At 42.7% G+C, this 22,821-nt stretch overlaps 1 long non-coding RNA gene across 1 annotated transcript in view; it reads right to left on the reverse strand.

Moving 5' to 3' along the window:
* The window catches only part of LOC135298258 (uncharacterized), a 44,685-nt gene extending 23,926 nt beyond the window's left edge, over window positions 1–20,759 (reverse strand). Inside the window, exons 1-4 of the long non-coding RNA XR_010360271.1 lie at window positions 19,520–20,759; window positions 18,588–18,860; window positions 18,023–18,133; window positions 6,902–6,999 (exon numbers count right to left, since the gene is read on the reverse strand). This is a non-coding gene — a long non-coding RNA (uncharacterized LOC135298258). The remainder of the gene's footprint in view (window positions 1–6,901; window positions 7,000–18,022; window positions 18,134–18,587; window positions 18,861–19,519) is intronic.
* Window positions 20,760–22,821: the final 2,062 nt, after the last annotated feature.

Consider the following 22,821-nt stretch of genomic DNA (forward strand, 5'->3'; position numbering starts at 1 on the left):
AAGCAGTTAAGAGTCTGATCATTTCAGTGCATCGCATACTTGGTAGGATTTTGGAAACATAATCTATTTGTTTTCATTTTAGCTTTTTCCTCTTCCTTTTCTTTCCCCATCATTTACTCTCACCAACACATCTGCTGAAATGTAAATCAGATCTATTTTATGCAGTAAGCTATTTACATTATAGCTTTTTCAACCCCCAGCCATGAGGTAAATATTTGCAGATACTCTGTGGTTTAATTAATTGGCTATGGGCTGCTACAAGTGTGTGCACAATGCTTGTCTATTTGCAGAAGAACACCACCAAGGAATGCCTGTTTGTTTCTTCTCTTTTGCATACATAATATTTACCATTACCAGGTATATCAGATCAGGAGCTCTGTAGGAATTGGCTGATTCTGGCAATGAAGTTTGGAAGTGGCTGTGTAGATCCTGTTCCTCAGGTGTCTGTGGCAATTCATAAACACTATGTCCAGCCTCAGTCGATCTATGCCATTTGCAAATGAAATAGATTTTTTTTTCAAATTGCTGAAACCTGTTTTCTTTCAAAAGTCATTTCAGAGCACTCAGAGAAATTCAGTCAACTTAATTAATGTCATTTAAATGATGCCCAATGCAAACACAGTTGTTCAGGGCCAGTGTTTCCATATCTGGACCAGTACCCCACTTTTATGCATTGTTCACCTCTACACTGATTTTGTAGGGGAGGACAAGGGGGAGGAGTGGAAAGGATGCTGTAATGAAATTTTAAATAACCAAAAGGTCCTTTGGCAGTTTCTTTATTCCCTGAAAAATTAGTGCATTGCCTGGAAAATTCAAAAACCCCTGATCTGTAACTCCAGTGGAAACCACTTGTCATCTATTGTCCAGCTATGAGAAATGTTACTTTTCCTCTTCCAGACATGCTGCAAGCAGCAATCCAGCTGAATGCTTCACAGGGACTGGAAGGCCACTGGAGACCAAATGCAATCATCTACCCTGGCTTCCTGGATGACACGAGCCATGGAATTTCAAAGCCTATAACTCCTGCTGTAGCAACAAGCATGCTCATCAGAAAGACATCCATTCTTGATTTAAAGACTTCCAGTGATGGAGATGCACAGTGTTCCTGGGTAATTTTTTCCACCCTGGTTAAATAAGCTCATTGTTCAAAAGGCAGCCTTACTCCTGGTTTGAAGGGATCCTCCTTCTTCTGTTTGTTGGCTCCTGTTACACCTTCCTCAGTCAGAGCAGAGCAAACTCCAGCCACAATCTTTAGACTGTGACAAAACTGCGCACAATGAACAAGGCACTTCTCAAAATGAACAGCCTGGATTTTTTCATCTTTTGCTGCAAAGGAGAATTACTTAATTATTCTAGTTTATCTTGCTTTTTAAATAGGGTATGGAAATAGTCTCTACATAGAGATTGTGTCAAGCTTCACCACAAGGATAGCTGAGATCTGGTTCAGACTTTCCAGCCTCTAATATTATCAGCATTATTCTTATTTGAAGAATTAAGAACATCTCAATACTCTTTGTCTCCATCCACCAAGCCATAACTGAGCAGATGAAATACCACTAAAAAGGTCTCATTCATCAATATTAGAGTGACAAGAGACCTGCCAACATCTGATTCCACCTTTGGGAGACATCCCTCAAGGCATATATACCCACAATCTACTTAATACTTAGGATTCTGTCCTGTGTGGAAATTAAAATTGCACAAGCGAGAAGTGCCTGTCCATGTTCCCAACCTTTTGGACAGGAATGGAGTTGTGCAGTATGATAAATTCCTTGGGAAATCTCCATCTCTTTTCTTTTGTTTGTGAGTAGCTTGAGATGTTTTCAGATTTATTTCAAAGGACTTGTGAACTTGTTTTCCATGTCCCTCTCAGAATAACTTACAAGAAGTTTGCTGTTGACATTTGATTATTTAATTTAGGATGCACTGTGTAAGTTGTTCACAAAAATCAGTCATTATCTCTTTTATCCTATGATTTGTTACTCTGACAAGATCTGCAAAGGTCAAATTAGGAACTTGAGACAAAATAAAAAATGTTTCAGTCAGTGCTTGAAAAGCCACACAAAAAACGATCTTGTGAATGCTACAGGGTAAGTGCTACAGGAAAGATCAGGGAGCAGGACAGGTGAGCTTTGGTATGGACAGAAAGTTCAAGCTGGAAAGAGATGAGCAGTAGAGCTGCCTCTGCAGCTGCTAAACAAATGAAATCCCACTTCTTCCAGCACCTTCCTGGCTGCTGCACCATGGACAGTTGTTACACTGTGAACACTCTCGCTGGTTCATGCACATCCATGAAAAAATGGACACCAAGACATTCTGAAGAGGCCTGGATTGAAAGTCACCCTGATATCACCTGCTCAGGAGGGACAGGATGTGGACAACCAGCTGGAACTTTTAGCAGCAGCATTTAGCCTGACCTCAGACTTATTTAATGACACCTGGGAGCTCACACCCCTCGCACCAAGGGAACAGAGCCGTAAATGCCAGCCACTTCCTCCTTCTTCCCAGGAGTTTATAAATTGAGGCTATCACCCCATATTTCTCATGTAGAAGCACACTTTAAAGATAGCACTTTCAACATTTAGAGCTTATTCTGGAACTCTCTTAACTAATGCCTGAACCCAGTTCAAATCCAGTCCCAATGCTGACATTTGTGCATGCTTCTATCCAGTATTTTCTCAGGCAAAACTCCATTGGCTTTCCAAAGCATTCTGCTTAAGCAAGAACATCAGGTTTGACCTTTCAATTGCACAGTGACAATTAATAACAGCTCAAAACAGAGATTTTTCTTTTCTTTTTTTTTAACACAATAAAAAATCCACTCTGTTACAGGATGTTTGCTGCCACTGAGGCTCTCTTCTACCAAAACCAACAGAAATGAAGTGCTTTTTTCCAAAGAGGCTTCAACATCTCCTGAAGAGCCTCTACAGAGTTCAAGAGCTGTTAAATCAGCACCTTTCTGAGTGCCCATGCTTCCATCAAATTCAGCAGCTGATTCAGTCTCTATTCCCTGTATATTTAAATGCTATAATCCCTATATATATATATATAAGCCAGCTATACATACAAGTATGTCTGTGAGGGAGTGGGAGAGAGAGCTCAGCTCCCATCCTGTCCTCTATTCATTCATAAATGTTTTTTTCCCCTTTTAACCTTAAGACAAGCAAGGGATATGGTGTGGTTTGGAGTCCAGTATAATTTATCTCCTCTGTAAATCTTGTGAATTGCTATCTAAACAACTGTTCTGTAGAGCAAAACCTTTGACTGATTGGTCCCACGTGTCACAGAGCCAGGTCAGATAGGTGCCTCTTTCCTTACTCCATGAATGTGAGAGAGGCCAGCATAAATTTCATGCCAAATCTATGTTTATTTAATTACAGTATTAACTACAAGTGACAACAAAACCTGCCACTGAAAGGAAGAAGGTGACTTTATACTGTGGAGGAGACCAGGTGAGTAACTGCAAACGTATGAGTTAATCCATCATCTCATTCCATTCATTTATCCAGTCACACTTTTTTATTTTCTAGTTCTGACATTTAAGTCAGAATCCATTTTCCAAAAGCTCCCTCACCTTTCCAGTGGCTGGAGAAGAAATACTGAATTATGCCCAGATCACACAGCTTAGCCCAGTGATTGCCTGCACAGTTGGACAAGAGGCACTTTACCTTCTCCTTCAGACTCACAGGCTCCTGAGGTGTGGGCAAAATCCTGGCCCCTTGGAAGAGAAAAGAAAAATTCCCACTAATCTCATCAGAACCAAGGTTTTCCTCCTCATATGTCCTAGCTAGAAAAGATTAGAAAAGCAGTTCTGAATAGGTTGGGGTTTCTTTCTATCTACATTCTCTCCCAAGCTTGCCAGTATTTTCTTGAGGGCGTGGATGGAGCTCAGAACTCCACTCCTGAATCCACATCCTTGAGATGCTACCAGGGAAAGCAAACTGAACCTGTGGAGAAAGTATTGCCCAACACCTCAAGCACTTCTGATAAAATACCTGTTTCTGCTGTGCTTTTTCATGTTGTTTTTCTGGTCTATTTTATGTTACCACATTTTGGTAGCCCCTGAGTGATACCCTGATAAATCAAATTGACCAAAATGGAGAGCATTCACAGTGCCCAAGCAAGACAGGTTTCTATCTGCTCTGGTTTTGGGAGCTACCAACTCTGCTTTGATAGAATTTTTACCCCAAGTGCACTGATTTATGTTTTTAGGATAAATTGACTGCATGTCTTTTTGCTGTTATTTAGTATGAGGTAGGTTGGGATTTGGCAGGGTTGGAGCCTCGAGAGGACCTGGTCATTATGGTATAAGGGTCATGAGTTTTCCAAAGAAACTTGTAGTGTTTCCCACTGATGGTCAGACCCTTTAATGCCTGTGGAGTACCTTGCATGTTCAGATCCTTTTGCCAAATAATAATTTCTTTTTCAGCTGTGTCTTCCCAGCTCCACAGTAATGCAGCTGTAATTGCCTTTATTGGCTTCAAAATGATCCCTGTGTGTCCACAGCTTAAACCAGAGGTGGTTGCTCCCTATTTTGATCAGCATCACTTAGAGAAGTTACCAAAGAACAGACCAAATGTTTGCATAGGAACTGGATCAGCATCTAGTACAGAAGAGCTCTAGAGACCATATCCCTTATTTTCTTCTGTAAAGACATTAAAATCAAATCAATTTAATTTGGCTATTTCTATCTCCTACCCACACTGCACAACACTGAGCTGGCAGTAGAAGGAAAGGGTTTTTAGAGCTAACAAGTGTTACAGTGAGGACAGGCTTGCTGGACTGATGGACTTACAGAAAGCACAGAGTTCCTAAAATACTGCTAAATCAACATCCAGCCTGAAATTTCCTTCTTGAATATTCTACCTTCCATTCCAGACTATGTTCGTCCTTATGCTTGCTGCAGTTCTATCTTTTAATCTTTTACCAGCTCATTGTAAATCTTTATATCATTCTAATAACAGAACTGAATCATGCTAAGACAAACATCTTGGCAGGACCAAGAGCTCCAAAACAGGAAGTCTTTAAGATAAGTCCATAGCTCAGAAAGTATCACACAGAGGCCCTAGTAACTCCTGAGCTGTAGAATTACCAGTTTTGCCAAAAGCAACAGATTTCCTTCTGATCTCAGAGCAACTGTTTCCACACAAATCACATGTGGAGACATTTTATAGGGGTTATGTTATCCATGCCTCTTCTGTTTTCTACTTGCATAGATTCTTGTATTTTGACACTACTTCTCCTCCCATATAAATGACCTTGTAAATTAAATTTATAGCTTCACAACTGGGGTCAGATCAGTACAGTTTGTTCTAGTTTGGAATATGGAATAGGAAGGAGTGTTCTTAATGGGTTTAGGATAGACATTATTGCTTGGGAATGGAAACAGACTCCACCAGTCACTAGAACAACAAACTGGGAATTGGGAATCCCTTATTCCATCTTGGCTGGCTAGGTGAACAAATCATGAAGTCTTTCTGTGGCTCCTGTTCACCCTTCAGTAAAGAGGAAATTTGATCATTCCTGTCCTCTTTAGAGAGAACTGATCTGCACTAAGCACTGACGTATTGACATAGAAATGACTATAAACACATAAATCTAGGTCTCAGTGGTAAATGGTAGTGGTTAAATCAACTCACTGTTCACGAGAATGACTCTGAGCCCAGCAGTCGTGCTCAGGGCATGCAGATCCTTACCCCTGCAGCACTTATCAGACCCATCCTTGGGGCTGGCAGGCTCTGCTTTGTTCCTGCATGCTCAGTGTGCTTTATCCATTTCCTAGGGGGAACACAACGAGTGCTGCAGATCCTGCAGCACTGTTCCCTCTCAGAAATGGAAAAACAGCCCTAATAAAAGCTTATGGCAACCGCTGTACGTGTTGTGTGCCAGCGTGTAAAGGCTTCGGGAGAAGGGACAGAACATCTGTCCAACTCTTCCTTAAAAGATGGTTTGCCAAGCTGCAAGTTTACACCCCTTCAGCACCTAAACATGCCTGATTTCACATATCACTACTGCGTGATTAATACTATTCATTACTGGAAAGTTATAAAACAATCCAGTAAAATATCTGGCTGTACAGACACCATGCAGAGAGAAATGTTGAAACAGAAGGAGTATGAGCAGTCAAAACCCACTAACAAACTTGTTAGGTGCAGAACTCAACAGACAGAAACCGTGCTGGCAGTTTTGTCACTGCTAGTGACAAATCCAGAAAATTACAAATTCATAAAAAGCTGAACATGGTTTTTTCTCTGTCTTTCTCAACCCTGTTCCCACCCCAGACAATTGCAGCATTTTGGCTGCCATTCTTCTGCTACAGAAGGCAAAGTTTAGTAAGCAGGACACAAGATCAGGAGTCAGCACACTTGGGCTTTGTTTTTGGCTATGCCAGTGACCTGCCTGGCCTTTTCCATCGCCCCATGGAAACAACCAGCACCTCTGTGAGTCTTTATTTCTGTTCCTGCACTTTGTGAGTCCTATGAGCAGAGCTGTCCCTACATGTGCAACACGTGCAATGCATAACAAATCCCCAGTCTTGGCCAAGGGCCTCAAACACTAAAACAAATCAAATTATTGTTACTAAATGTCAAAAAGTGCACTCTCAGAAAAATCAAATGGTTGGCAGAAGACCTGTAAAGAAATGTCATTTTTTTCCCTTTTCATTCCTCTCGTTCAATTTTCAACTTTATATGTTAATCCTACAAATAATCATCCAAAAAGTGGGAGTCATTCAGTGCCTGTCTTTCAGACCTAATACTGGTGGGGTCCTTACTCAGGTAGTCTATCCATTTTCTAAATTAATTTGCTTTTTTCAAAACCCCATCATGCTCAGTGGTTAATAGATCATGCAGTTTACACTGATAAAGAACCAAAACCAAAAAAATAGAGAACATTCCAGTACCTTACATCCTTTTACGTGTTCTTCTCCTGCTTTCCTCTGCTAGGTTTCTTTGGCTCATGTTTTCAGCGTCTCAGAATAAAAAATGAAACACTTAAAACCTGTTTGAACAGAATGGCCAAAATAATAAGGAAGAGATATCACATGACTTAATGGAAAATTGAGTTTCGTGGCAGTTACACCTAAAAGTTCAAATCTGTTCCTAACTCAAATCTGTCCCTAGCTCAAATCTGTCCCCAGAATATACCTTGCAACAGGACAGGACTGTCTGCACTGCAGGAAGCTGCTGGCACTCCAAGCCAGGGTCAGTTTGGAGCACATTTGGAGGAAAAATGAAATCTTTGTTGCCATTATGATTGTTTTCATTAAACCTGATAGAAGTCTAGACATATTATAACTAACCAGGGGGAAGCAATAGGCAGAATGCAGGTAAAACAGTCAAGGGCTGTATGGCAGACATGGATTATCCATAACCCTCCACATTTCATCACAGGAATACGAATAATGTGTTTGCTCATTTCACAAACCATATCAAATGGACAGGCTTGACTCTTTCTGCAGCATGGAATGTGGGGCAGCAGCACCAGCACCCTGATCCTTAGACTCTGCCTTATGGCTGACTCCTGGTTAAAGCTGGACCAGAAACAAACAGGGCTGAAGGCATCTGAAAAAACACTGCTCCTCAGCAGTGAGGTCATGTCCTACTCCATCAGCTAGTAGGTAAGTTGTGTAACAGGAAAATCCAAGTTGAAATATTTCAACTGCCAAAGATTATGAATTCTTTGTTTTGCTTTGGAAACAAATGCACAGTAGAGACCAGAATCACAGAGCAAGGAAGACAAAACAAAGGCTTTGTTTGTAAGGGGATGGAACCGCTGCTCTCTGGTCAGAGATGAGGTTGGCTGATGTGTTTTCCATAATAGTCAATTGAACAATCTCAGCCCTCAATCCCAGCCAAATACTAATCTGCTGAATTTATTACATTTGTGTTTTCAAATTAAAATGACCATCTGTAACCCGTGTGGCAAAGAGCACAGAACATGTGACAAGAGAAAAAAAGCACCTCATGACAAGGTGAGCAAATTCCAGTTGGTCTGAGGAGCCCAAAGAACTGGGATACTGCACGGTGAACATTTTCTTGCTGAGAAAAAAGTGTAGCAGTTTTATGAGGTTATTTGTTAAAAACCTCTCCGTTCATCTCAGCAATGGGCTGTGCAGCCCAGGTCTGGAAATGTAGTTGGTTTGACCAAAGTGATACTATCAACTCTACAAAGCCAAACAGCAGAGGAAAAATGACATGGTAGCCAGAAATAATACATATGCACAAGAGAGGAGAAAATCCCCGCTTGGGTTTTGGGGGGTTTTGTTTTGTTTTGAAGATTTCTGCTCTCACAATCATAAAAACAAAAGTGATTCAGTATTGCAGCTCCACTGTCTGAGGTGGGTGAAAGCCCAGGCCATGGAGCACTGGGTGTTTGCAGTCCTGCAGGCCCACAGTCACCCAGCATTCCAGGCCATCAAGCTGCTGGTGGTGACTTTGTGGTCTCATCCTTAGCTAGGCTGAGGGCTTGAACCTTTTCACTCTTTCACTGCTACTCTGAGACAAGTGAACTCTTTAGAAAAGCAGTGTGCTGGAAAGAGCAGGTCCATCCAGCTCCAGTTGAACAAACTACAAGGTATGAACTCCACTCAGTACCCACCCCATGCTCTCAGGGTGCCTGGTGCCAAGCCGTGTGTCTGATAGGATTTCTGCACAGAAATGCAGATGGGTCTGGGCTCAGTGGAGATGTCACATTGCACATGCACACAAAGAGGTGCAAATTGCCTGCAAAATGATGCAGAGTAAAGCTGGCTTAAAAAAATATTTCAGAACTGTTTCCAGAAATACTTTTTTATTAACTTTTGTCCAAGTGCCTGCAAATCAGATAGGTGAATATTTGAATTGATTTTCTAATCAGGGTACCACACAGGAAGTGATTCCATCTTACTGATGCCTGGAGGGTAAGAGCCTTAGAAGATGCTCAGATGGGATTTTCTAGCCCTCCCATCACAGCACTGCTTCCAGTTCCTATTTCCCAGTAGAAATAAAACCAGAGTTGTAGCCCAAACATGCAAGGTGTTGCACAGAGAGCCCCTGAGTAGGCATAAGGTATGGACTGAGGGCATCAGTCTCCTTGTACCCTTAAAGGAGCTGGCCACATTCAAATGACATCAATGGCCTGGGATGTAGCTGCTCATCTCTCTTTGCCCTCTAGGAAGAGGTTAACTTGGACAAAAACTTTTTTTTTTTTTAGTCTTTTAGGGTTTTATTGATGACAAGAGCTAGATAAGAAAAATCCCATGTATGAAGCTAACAAAAAGAGACCTTCTATGCTCATTTTCCAAAAGAGAACAAAAACAAAATCAGGCCCTTGATCAAAGACATGTAAAAAGTTGCTAGGAAAAAAAAAAGTTGCTTTTGGTTTTTGTTTTTGTTTTGTTTGGTTTTTTTTTAGTTTAGACCTTCCTTCCTCATGGTGAAGTAGGCAGGAGAAAGGCTCCCAGTGCTTTCCAATGAACAGCAGTGGAAAGACATCATTTCACACTTGGTGATTCCTGTCCATTTCTCTGTGAAAATAACACCGTCCCCCTTTTCTTTCTTCCTGACCTAAGCCAAACACAGAAATTCAGCCGACTTTTCCCATTTTCTTGGCATTTATTCCTCGAGACATTGCTTACATTGTTAATTTCACTGTGGCCTCATTTTCCAACTGAGATTTGAGCAAAATTTGCAATCAGCTTGACTTGATTCAGTCAAAGTCTCAGACATCACTGCTTCCAGGCAAGGAAGTAGAAACCATATCAGAGTTTTTAGTGGGGGGAGGTTGTTCAGATTTTTTCCAAGCCTCTAATGTGGATGCTTCACACAAGTTTTTCTCTATTTCTGTGTTAAACAGGTTAATTTTACATGCAAAATATCTTCAAATATTTTTTTTTCCTATATAAACAGGAACATTAAGAGATACAACTATAAAACATTTTGGTGGTCTTTTTGTGCATTTAGTTAAATTTCAAATTTTATCTAAATGCAGTCCAGGATGATGAACAAGCAAATAGTTAGTAGGTACCGAGTGAAACTAAATATATTTTTCATCCTTTCCTAGGATAACTCAAATTCTACAAGTTTTGATGGTTAGGAGTCCTAATGTTCTGCTAAATAATTGCTGCATATACACACAGGGATAATACTATAGCAAAAGAGGTCAGGACCAAGGATGAAATTTAGTTGAAATACAAACTTTCAAAGATGTAAAGGTAGATATGAATGAGGCTGAAGTGGCTTATTTAGTAGATTGCTGACCCTGTTTAAAACCAGAAAGAAGATCTTTGCCACCCACTGCTTTCCAGCAAGCAGCACAGACTCTCAAGAAGCACCTCTGGGGATTTCTTCCCCTCAAAAAGAACCATATTGAGAAAATACAGCTCAGAGGGCTACATCATTTTCTCACTGCATCTCTGGTGGTTTTCGATCACGTGTACAAACACAGTAGTCCTTCCTCTCTCATAAACCTAAAGATTCTTTCTCCCCTGTCTGTCATGCTGTCTTGAACATCTGCCCTGCAGCAATCCCTCCCCATCCCAAGGAAATGTCAGCAGGAGGCAGAGGAACTTTTTCACTGCCACTGCCAGCACTTCACATGATCCTGCCAGCTGTTGTTTGTTTGTAGCTGCTCTGTGGAGCAGGGAGAGTTACCGAGATTGACATCTGTGTTTTTTAGTTGCTGTTAACATAATGGAAATGGTGTGTAAGTCCCATCTCCCCAGCCACCTAGGGGCTGTCAGCCTTAGTCAGTGTCCCAACGCCCTCTCACTCATCCTCCTTAAAAGCAAACGAGTGGCTCTGCTCTGTTGTTTCTTCCAGAGGCAAGCCCAGCAGGGTCCTCCTTCCCTCTAACTCGCCCTCATCCAGGGGTTTGTGTTTTAGTAACTTGAAACATCCTGTAAAATCTATCAGGATTAGTTTCCAGTATAGAAGCACTTGTACTTCATCCAAGCCAATCAAATGTTCCTCAGATACTAAGCCCCAGGGTTTAAGGGAGCACACCCAACATATTAAGCAAAAATGACCTTCTTAGTGCGGCTACTGCATTCTCCTTTCTGACCCCTTTTGACACAATTTTGGCTGAGACAAGACTGAGAGTTAAAGCCATTGTGAATGGGCCAAAAATAATATAGTAAGAGTGTCTCTGATGTCACCAGGATGTTATATCCTCAGACAAAAAAAAGCAGGGTTTAGATGGAAGTGGACATTTTTTACATATTAGTAAAAGAGGCTTTTTAGTAGATAACATTTGGCTTTCACACTCATTTTTCAGTCTTTCCCAATGGAATTAGTAACCAAATTAAGGGGTTTAGTAGCTCCCACTATAATCAAACACAAGCCAGAACTTACAAGTCGTGTATGACCTGGCAGTCCAGAGGTTATGGTGACTAAGAAGGTAGACCACAGAAAACCAAAGAACAGGAAACTTTCAGTCTAGTGTTGATGGAAAAGCTTTGGATTAGATGGATGCAGTACTGAATAACTCGTTTCAAAGCAAACAGCTCCACCAGAGGTTTCTGCCCCTTTTATGGAGGAAAGGCTGAAGATGTACGATGTAAGAATTCAGGAGTTACATTAAGATGCAAAGACTTATTTTGAGTTATATACAGCAAGAATTGGGTTTACAGAGCTCCCCCTTGAGTGACTTCCCCTTCTGCCATCCACAGGCTCCACTGACTGACTGACTTCCTCAATTTCTAACTCCAGTACTTATTATTCCATCAAACTTGGTTTGATGCTCAGTTCATCTATAGGTACAGGCAATTTAATGGAATTTCTGGAAGGCCACGCATGTACAATATTAAACAATTCAGACCAGTCCTCTGTCAAAGTCACTCTTTCTGTGCAGCTACAGAAAGAACTTCTTTTTCCACCAGTGGCAATACCAGAAACATCCAGATGCTGACAATTTAAAAAATGGCAAAGTTTTTCAGTGGGATTAAAATCAAATCTAATCCAACATTCCCCTGTTCTCTGGGAGGGGTCTTAAAACTGGAATATTGCACATTAGCATGAGCTTCTCTTGCTGACAGATATTAAGGGGCAATAAAAGAATGGCTCAGAAGTGTCTGTGCCTCACTGTGTGAGGCTGTGCTGCCTCAGTTCCAGTGTTAGCTCGGATCCAGGTGAGCAGGTGGTTAATTTTAATCCTGATCACTAAAATGCAGCACAACTTTTCAAAGAGAAAGGAGGCTAGACTGAAAACAGGAGCTGATTTCCTTGAGTGAACTTAGGCTTGATTAGGTTTCTGAAAATATAATGTAACACTAAAAACAAAATTAAACTTTGACCGAGGTTAGCTCTTTAATTTCCACTGGAATAAAGGCAAACAGATGTCTCCACAGTAAAATGAACAAAACAAAAAATTTTATAAATTGGACAAAAAGTCCAAATCTTACTGGGGCAGTTGTACATCCAGTTCCCATCAATATTAATTTGTAAGCAGTCATTTATGAGAACATGTGTCATGTTCAGCTGATGAGTGGCAACTTGGTGACTTGAGGCCAAAACCTACTAGAGACAGCCTCTTTGTGTAGCCTGATGTCTAAAAGAATGTGGATTTCAATCAATATGGAGGGAGCTAAAGGTTGAAGTTAAAGGTTAAAGAATAAATATTTAAAATTAAGCTGACAAAGCTCAAGAAGCATTCATTTCAAGCAGCAGAGTCCTCCTCACTCTTTCCCTGTTGCACAAACGTGCTCTGGTTACCTTTAGGCTTTCACTGAGCAGGCTCCTCAGGATAATGCTGCACGAAGCCCAGCCCTGCTCTGTGAGGCAGAGATGAGTTACCTGAATTCAAAAGAATCCAGTCCTCTCTAAATCCACACTAATATTACAGAGACACTTCAGTCACTCCCACAAAGCTCAGACTAACACATACTGAACACATACAAAACTGGGGAGCAGGGAGACATAAAAGAGGCTTCCACAATGCCTTGCTTGAGTCATTGTCACCATTTAACTTTCACATTCTTAAGAAACAAAGTCCCCCCAAAAAAAAAGCTCAGTCAAAAAGCCCAAACCACTAACTGGACAGATGCTCTTCTGGTGTGAATTAGTAAAGCCCAAACCCATGTACTGCCTCGGCTTTTTAATAACAACTCAGGTACAAGACATTTGAGACCTGATTCCTAATTCCAGGCAATTATTAGATCCATATTACCATATACTTACAATAATATCTTTGTTGTTTTAAAAATATTTCAAGATTTTGGTCCAAGGGGAAAAAAAAAAAGTGGGGAAAATAGTGGGTTTTTATTTTAAAACCTTCATGCTATTTTCTGTTCTTAACTTTGTGGTTTTCTGACATGACATATATTCCTCGATATCAGATGTTGAGAAACATCACATTGAGAGGCAAATTAAGTTCATTTTCTTCCCAGATCTAGATCACCTGACCTGGACCACAATGACTAAAGCCAATATCCTGTTCTATCCTAAAGGTCAGTATTTGCTGATTACACTGATTTTTGCCATACTCAGCCTATAAAACTGGCTTTAAAACCTCTGAGAAAATACACAGTTTGTCTGGAAATGTAGAAATTGCATACTTGGCTCACTTCTCTAAGCCTAATTTATAGAATAATTGAAATATTCTCGATGACTCCCTGCTTAAAATGTTCACAGCAATAGTGCAGGAGGCGTTGGGATGGGACACAGCAGGACCAACACCACGGCACAACTGAGCCACTGGAAGCAACACAGGCTTATTGTTTGGAGGAGGGAAAGTTTAGTGCAGAAAGGGAATGGAGGGCATTCCATTCCCTGGAACAGAGATTGGTGTCAAGGGGGAATCCTGCTGCGAGGAACGTACTGAGCCCAGAAACTGTCTCTGGTTTTATTACTATTTATAATTATAAATAAATGATGGTAAGCTTTCAAACTTTCCTTGCACAGCAAAACCCCAAGGTCATGGGAATCACCACTGCCACAAATAGATGAAGACATGAAGAGCTGCCCTGCACGGGGCCTGTCAGCTATTCCTTCACTCCATGTCCCCTCCTCTCAGCGCTCCCCACCTCCACTGGACAGACCCACTGCAAGGTGGGCACTACCCCAACACTAAGCTGCACTGGCACACCTAAGAGCAAACCCAGGCTCACCATGCGCCAGGGCAGCAGCTTGCTGCTCCCTGTGAGATGCTGCTGGGTTAGTGCAGGCATTCACCTGAGCTCTGCTCTCGTGCTGATGGTGATGCAGCTGGGGCTGCTGGGAGCCTGGGCTGGGAGCCCAGCACAGACTTCCCTACGGACTGTCTCCTTCACCGTCCATCACCTCTCAACCTTTGCTTCCTGAAGATCCCAATCTTCTAAGATCCTCACATCCTTCATCACTGGCACTCCAAGAGCTCCCCAGGCAGCCAGACTTCCTTGCACAGCCAGCCTCCCATTTCTCTGCCAAAGGGAGGTGCAGCTGCCACTCAAACCACACACCTCCTGTAAGCTCTAAAAAATTCTGTCTTTGCCAGTACTCAAGTGTGAAAAATCATTCTGCTGGAAATTTGGGAACCATTTAAATTTGAGTGAGAGCAAAAGCCCACAAACTACTTTCAAATCATGTAGAAAACTCATATAATTTTGCTATGAATCAGTTTCATTCTTTGCAAAAACAACCAGAGCTTTTTTACTGCAGGCCCTCAGCAATCACAGCTGTTAGATCACACAGCTCAATACAAGGTCTCACATTACAAGAGTTATTATAGATAACAGTAAATTTATTATTGAAAACAAGGTGTTCTGTGGCTGCTCCTGCACAGCATAAGAAGCCCTGGAATGAAAATTGCTCATCTAAAAAATAATTTTAATTTGGACAGCTTGCAATGAACACAGCCATATGCCAATCCCAGGGTGCTCTGCCTGCACAAGAATTACTGAAATAACTTCACTGTCACTTGGGAAGCTCTTTGAAACACAGTTTCTTTTGAATGTGTGGAGCTGGAGGAAATGTTTCTATTTAAAGCAACCTGTAGGTCACTCAGTACAGTCCCCTCCAAAGCAGGGCTTTGCTTTCCACAGAAAACTGCAACTTTTCATCAGAAAGGCTAAAATACCCCCAGCAAAAAGATTTTCAGCTTTTCAAATGACAGAAGTTTCTCAGAAAAATAAAATGTTCCCAACATCAGCACCAGGTACAAATTTCCTGGAGCCCCAGGACTAACTGGGCCAGTGTTTCCTGCTGTAGTCATTCCCTCTCTGCAGCACTAATCCCAGCTGAGCCTCTAGCTGAGAAACTGCAACACCCACCATGAGTAAGGATTATAGCTGAGTGAAAATTTCCCTCAGCATTTGTTCCTTTGTGCATGACTAACCAGGATATAACTTAAGGTATTTTTCTTACCCTCTTTTTACAATGCAGGCAGTACAGACAGTTACATTCTAGTGGAAAAATTACTCTGGCCACTACCCTCACCAGTAAAGACACAGATGCTCCTTTCCTCTGCTCTGTCCTGAGAGGGGCAGTTTACCAGCAGGTGCCTCGGATTATTTTGTCCTTGGAGCTGCATCCAGCTATGAACCAACAAGTGCCACAAGCATCATCACAACCTCCAGCTCCTCAGTCAGTACTACTTGTGTCAGAAGGGTCTTTCCACAGAAGTGCAAACGAGGTGCTCAGAGAAGATTAAGGAGCAGCTTCTCAGAATTGTTTAAGCACAGGTAGGCACTTAAAGGGGGTCTCAAGGGTCCCTAAGGAGGTTAAAGATCCAGATCCCTTTGGCAACACAAACATTTTGAACACCTAGATCTCGACTGAAACAACAGTGAGGCCACAGAAGTGTTCAGAAAGACACAACACCTTTTACCCAAAGTAACATAGGACTATGTGAGCCCACAGAATAAGCTAATGTAGTAACAAAAAACAACATAGATGTCATTTCCACAGGACGAAAAAGATCTACCTTCTGTAATCTTGGCAGCCAATGATGCTCAAACCCTTACACAGAAAAGCAGTGTGAATTTTCTTACGTGATCAAGAGCCTACAAACACTGCAACTCTGGAGATACAGAAAGTGGCATTGGCTGCAAAACTCTGCTGCATAATCCAAGTTTATGATAATGGAGTTTTGTTTCTGTGGCTACAAAAAAAGCAGATTTAAAATGTGAACTGAACTCAGAAAACAATTTGCATTTTGTCAGGACTACAAATTTTGCTGTTGAATTCCACATTAATGCCCAGTTGCAGCCAAAGAGAAAAAAACTCTGTATCTTACTGTTTGTGGGAACAAGCACAGAGCAGTGAGCTATACCTGTACTTTTCTGTATCTGAGGTGCTTACTTCAGAAGCACCATTCTCTCCCTGTTATAACTAAACCCTCTAATATTTCCCCCCTCTGTTCCTTGAGGCAGGGTTTGGAAAAGAAAGCCCCTAACAGTGTCATCCACAGTGGAGATGCCACCTCAGCAGCCAGCCAGCTGCAGCCAGGCCAGGTGGCAAACAACACCTAAATGCTGCCTTCAAACATCTCTCTCTACCCAGGGAGCCTTTTCCTCACACCAGATAAAATTCTGGCCACAGAAAGGGCCTGGCTGAGGGAGGGAAGGAGAAATAATACGGGATTTCCAGTTTCTTTTTCAGTCACTATGAAAATATCCTTTGGAATAACAACCCTTAAGGTGAAAAAACATTTTTACTGCCCCGAAATGTGATTTTTTTACCGGGTTTTTTCATTTTTAAAGCAGAACAGAACTTATGCATGCTTTGGTCATTTGTGAGCCCTGGCAGGTTTCAGAGAGTTTCAGAACTATGGCATACACTGTTTTATCCCTGTCTCTGGAGGCTTGCTGCTGGGAGACCTCTGAGGGCTGAAGGGGCCTCCCCTTGCCCTCACATAGGGTCCAAGCAATGGAGTACCAGGGGACTTGGAATTGTGGATCATGCAGTTAAATCCAGTTGTCACTTCCCAGACCCACAAAGCCAGCCATGTCACACTGAACATCCTGAATAAAATCTGTGCTCCTCAGGGGACAGGGGACTTTGCTGTACAAGTCCCAAAGCCTTAGCAGGGACTTTGTTTTTCTCCATGTCAGCCAGGAGCTGACCCATCCATTACCACAAAGGACACTTATTCAATGTTGATGGAGAAGGAAGTGTACCACCTACTGAGTCACCCATGCCACATCCTAACACCTGCCTGTGGCCTTGCTGGGCTTCCACTTAAACATGAATCTACCCTGAGTGCAGATGTAGAAAATTCTACAATTAAACCTCAAACCACATGAGACTCTCCTGCATGGGAGGGTATACTGTGATCTCCCAAAGTCCATGGACTTCCAGAAGAAAACTGAAATTCATCTGCTTTGCTTTTGCCCAGTTTCAGGGGTAACAACTGTGCAAGTCACATCCCCAAACAAGCTACAAAATTAAATCTCCTTGAACTCAGAAACAAACTCACGGCTAAAATTTATTTTTTCTTTTAAATTGACTGCACAAAACTATGGCCAAATCTGGCAAGGTGTTAGAAGCCTAATCTAGCTCTTACCTTAAATACCTCTGGAAGTTCATTCAAATTATTATCATTTTCACAAGAATTTGGAACATAACATAGAGGGTTTTTTTAAATTTAAACTACAGACCTTTCTTACAAATTAAATTCTCGCCTGCTGGGCAATGAATCACTCACCATCCGCAGTACACCCCATAGCTGACAAACAAAGCAGTATTTGCCACCCTATTGCAAAACACGGTAGGGCTGTATTTTGGGAAATGATTCTTCACTAAATAAACATCAACCAGTGCAGTACAATGCTACAAGAGTCACGCAAATGTGATGCTACGTCCTGTGGCTGGCTCTGAAACAAGCGTGGAACCAGTCCCATTTTGGGAGCTGGTGGCAGCACACTTTTCCAGGGAACGTCAGCTCACGGGTGGGCTCAGTCACTTTTGGTTTGTGTCAGTCAGACCACAGCTCCTTTAACCCCTCGCTGAGGAGCTCAGCCCCCTCAGCAGCTCTCCCACAGGCAGCATGATCCAGCCTCCACCCTCCAAAGGCACTTTCTCCAAAATGCTGCCACGTGGCTTCCCCAACAAAATCAGTGTTTACCTACCTAAAGCTTTGTGCCCCTCTGGATCTTCCCCCTGAAGAAATGAAGCAGCTCCTTGCTTGAGCTCAGGTCCCAAAACCATGAATGTGAAGTATGAGGGAAGGAAGGGGTAAGCTTGGGAAGAGAAGAAGGAAAGATATTTCTGTAATTAGCATCCTTTTAAAATCTGACTTGCTTGCCTCTTTTAAACTAATGCTTGCAACGTGTAATTTTGAAAAACCTTAACTTCTGGAGGTATCTGCAACAGCTGTGCTTCTTTATATAAAGAATATCAAGAGCATCACCTAGATTATACAGAGTTTCAGGGGTACCACCCACACTGGTGCATCACTGCACCTTAGAGAACATAGAGTGTTCCAAAAGAAAAATCACCCCACTTCATATGGCAAATAAAATTGCTACAATGCTTCACTGAAAATAAACTCAAGTCCTCTGGGACACTCACTGAATTTCCCCATAACTTTCCAATTTTCTCACAGAATTATTATTTTTATTGTCACTCCAACAGCTGTATTCTGAAATACAAATGTGACCAGTTAAATTATTTGCTCAATTGCACAGAGCTCACCTTCTTGAAATGCTCAGGGCCAGGCTTATGATGTGATCCTGAACAATCTGGTCTAGTGGAAGGTGTTCTTGCCCACGGCAGGAGGGGTGGGATGAGATGGTCTTTAAGGTCCTTCTCAAAATTTTTATGATTCTGCAGACTCTGCACATGAGGAACTCCTGCAATGACCCATCTTTTCACACTCTGATTTCCAGCTCCTCAAACCATTCGGGGTAGAGATATGTACAGGCACATTGCAAAAGGACAGGAAAATCACCTCACAGCCACCTTATCCTGCAAAAGGAACACCAGCATCCAGTCCCACACAGAGATGAAATGAAAATCTGCATCCCACATCAAACCCAAGAATGGCAAAGGAGAGTCTGGCAAGGAGGAAAAGGTGAGATGACTTGGCAGCTTTTGCCTGAGCCACAGCAGGAGCCTCCAGGGCTGCAGGCTGTGACTCCTTGAGGCTGCCTATGAAATCCACCTTCCACCTGTTGAATCAAAACATAAAGACTACACCAGAGATCTCCCAATCTTGTTTGTCATAGGAATGAGCCACTTAAACAGCATTTTTTTCTCTAGGTTATGGACTAACTTCAGTGTCTTTGCATGCAAAGCCAGAGCAGCCTGGCTTCAGGGGAACTACTTCATGTTTCAGCCTGATGTTTCAGCCTGGATTCAAGCTGAGGGGATGAAGCTATCACGTCAGCAGCACTCTTGCTTAATGTTTTGAGTCACATATTGTGTTAGTCACAAGAGGCAGTAATTGTCTTTCCATCCTTTTTACCTCATTGAGATGAATAACCACTCTTATGGAGCAGGTTTTCCTAGGTGCTTTTGGTTGGAAACAAATGGGTCACCTTCCCAAAAAGCTACTGAGCAGATAAAAAACCCAACCAGAAGCCTCCACACACACACACGCACATGTATACACACACATGACTCACAATGATCAAATAATCCTGCAGTGAGAAGAAAAGTTTTGCTATTTGCTTGTGTAAGGAATGTGGGCTGTCTCACTCCTGGGAGCTGTAACTGCAGTCTGTGGAGCACCAGCGTGCACACCTCTGGGTACAGCTCCACATTCCCTGGATGCAAATCACTCCAGTTCCATCCCCTCCACTTGCTCCCGTGCTGTCCAGTAAATCCTACACAGGTTATCCTTCTTGTCCCACCTGGTTGTTAATTTTTTTTTAACTTAAAAAAATCCCCAAAACTGAGACTCTTTTCATGTGCAGCCTCCACACTGAAATAACCTCCACGTTTTGGATTACAGCAATGAAAAGATGGGAGCAGCCAGGCTTTGCTTCTGTCCTCAGGTCACTCTGCTGCAGCTCAGTGCCAGAGGGATCAGGGAAAAGGCTCCACACTCCAAGTGTGTTGTTGCTCTTCCCTTCCACTTCTGCAATATTAAGCCATCCAAAAAACAGGGGAGGAAGTTCAATTTGCACAGAATGCCCCAAGCGTCCATAAGCAGGACACACTAGTACTCCTGGCACATCCCTTGCTTTTTAAATCATTTTTCAACTTTACAGCTCGGTGGTATAACAAAAACAGCTGCACAGGGTTGTCCTATATCCTTCCCTAATCTGCGCCTCCCTGTTTGTGCCTTCCCTCCCTGCTGCTTGCTGGTGAGCAGCTCCTCAACCCCTTCTCCTCATAGCACACCATGGGTTTACAGGTGCTGGTGGGACAATCTCAATTAAACACTAAATATTTCAAGAAGTTACCTTTTTTCCACATAACTTTTTCTGTAAAAAATAAGGCACTACATCCACACCAGTCCTAGGTTACACTGCCATGTTTTACAGAGCCCCCACACACGAGTATGCCCGGCTTGCTTATTGTCCTTGCATGTGTTTCTGCACCTTAGTCCAAATTTCCTATGTCTCTCTCCTGTCCTTTTTTCCGGAGGCTTTTCCTCACTATTTTAATCATAGAGGTGACTATTTTCACCTGGCTGGAGCCAGGTGGGAGAGGCAGAAACTGGGTGGCCCTCAGCACCCTGAGATGCGAAGCACCCCAAGATTCCTGCTGGGTTGGCAGCAGGGCTGGACACAAATTCACTATTATTTCTCGGGAGGCTGAGATTAAAAAAAATATAATAATAAATGGGGAAAACCTGGCCTTTTTTTAGACCCAAGCACCTCCATTGCAAGCCGCGGGCACAAACCCAGCCCCGACGAAAGTGGCAGGGAGGGAGTCAAACATGGCCGCCCTCCCTGAGGGGAGCCCGCCAAAACCCTCACCGTGAGGGCAAAGCGCCGGGGCCTCGTGGCTGCCTTGCCGCCCCCGAACCCCTCCCCACACACCTTCCCCTCAGCCCCAAAGACCCCTCCCCACCAGAAACTTCTTGGGATATTAGGAAATAAAGATGGGGACATTCGCCGAGCTGCACGGGCTGCGTTTGCAATTGCAGCGGGCTGCTGTGGGGGAAGGCGGGAAGCGGCTTCCCTCAGGGGCTGGAAGTAGCCCCGAGAAGACCTAGCCCAGGTTCTCCCTTTCCAGGGAAATGCATACTTGGTGTATTGCAGCACCATCTGCTGGTTCCTGGAGATGGGACACGCAGGGATCTCCCAACGGGATGGAAAGGAATAGCAGAAAGTTGAGAGGGGGTTTTGAGCAGTTTCTTGCACGTGGGCTTTGCCTGAAGATGAAGGCATTAAGGTGGCTCTAAATAAACAGTATAAGAAACGCCTGCAAGGCGTCACCCCTCAGAGAAAAAGTGGACATATTCGAACAAAGTTTGGATATTTTTTTCTGAAGGAGTACAGTAGTCAAATTCCAGTTTTTTCCCTATTCCTCTGAAGCAGAGGGTGGTGAATCTGCAGAGCCCCTGGGGAAGCATTTTCTGAGGTAACCAAGTGGTTGAAGGCACTTTTATTTCTTCTGTATATCTAACTCAAGCTGCCTGCCCTTATTTCTCTATGTTTGCATTTCTAAACCTCTGAAGGTCCTGTGCTGTGGAGGGGCTCAGCGAGCCCACCCGCAGCCACCATCACTTTGCTAAGCCCTTGCTGCCTTCCAGAGGTTCCTTTTTCCAGCCGGTTTCCTTCCTGGGCTTGATCCGTCCCAGCGCTGAAGTCATGTTGGTAAGCTTTATTGAAAGTTGTTCTTTGCTGTTAATTTACAGCCTGGTGAAGGCAAAAGGAAGAGGTTGGGATTTTTCCGCTCTCAGTCGTTGATTTGAGATAATACAAATATGAAGAAACACATTACTTTGTAATTATGTTATATAGAGAGGAATGGCGCTCACCTCTTTTTCTTCTTTAAAATTCGAGTACAATACTAATTAAACCATGACTAAACAAAAGACTGGTCCACTCTATGGAGTATTTGAAAAGAAAAAAAACTTCCCTTGTACAGGGCCCAGCAAATGTCCAAGGTTCAAACGAAGTACGAGGTGCTAACGAACGGAGTCTTGACAAACCTTGTTTTCCTGCACAGGGGCTCAGTACATAATGATTTCATTCAGCAGCTACTGTTCAAGCATGGAAAGTGTTGGTAAAGAAATCCCACAGAGATCAGACAACCATTTTCCTAACTTAAGCTTCCCCCTCCGCTCCTCCCCCGTTTGCCTTTCGGGCCTCTGCCAGTCATAACATAAATATTCATCAGCTGATATTTGCAGTAGCTGTGAAGTTATGAATGAGGCCAAACTCCTTTCCCTCCTGCCCCATCTGCAAAATGGCAGCTCCTGGTCTTAGCTCATGGTCAAACGACACTTTCCGAAATCCCCAAAGTGCACTTGCAGGCTTTTCAAATTCATTTGGGCTTTTAATGCGCACAGCAGAAATGCTGTCTACCTAATATTTACCCTGGGATTACTGAAAAAAAAAAAATATATATATATATATTACTTTGCTATGCTTTAAACTTTGCGATGCCTTGACGTAATAGACAGAAGTGTTGGCAGCTCAAAATGTTGGTTGGTTTATTTCAGGGGACATGACTGCTGCAGGTTTCCTTTCTGAATTGAATACCAGACACTTGAACCATTTGTTGTGCAGAAAAGAGAAACGGCTTTTATTCTTAATGCTGGTTTCTTAACCACCTGGGTGCTGTCAGAAGGAGCCACATGCACTGGAAAACACTTTTAATAAGACTCCTTTAAGCTTGTCTTAAACCCTGGATCCTGAAAAATGGAATCCCCACTGCCTGTCATGCATGTTTTCTCTCTGCAGATTAGTGAGGAGCCGCTGCTTTAGAAATGTTCCATTTTCACAAAGCCTGGAATTATTCTCTCAAA

This window comes from Passer domesticus, chromosome 3 (assembly GCF_036417665.1).
Source record: "Passer domesticus isolate bPasDom1 chromosome 3, bPasDom1.hap1, whole genome shotgun sequence".
Taxonomy (NCBI): Eukaryota; Metazoa; Chordata; class Aves; order Passeriformes; family Passeridae; genus Passer; species Passer domesticus.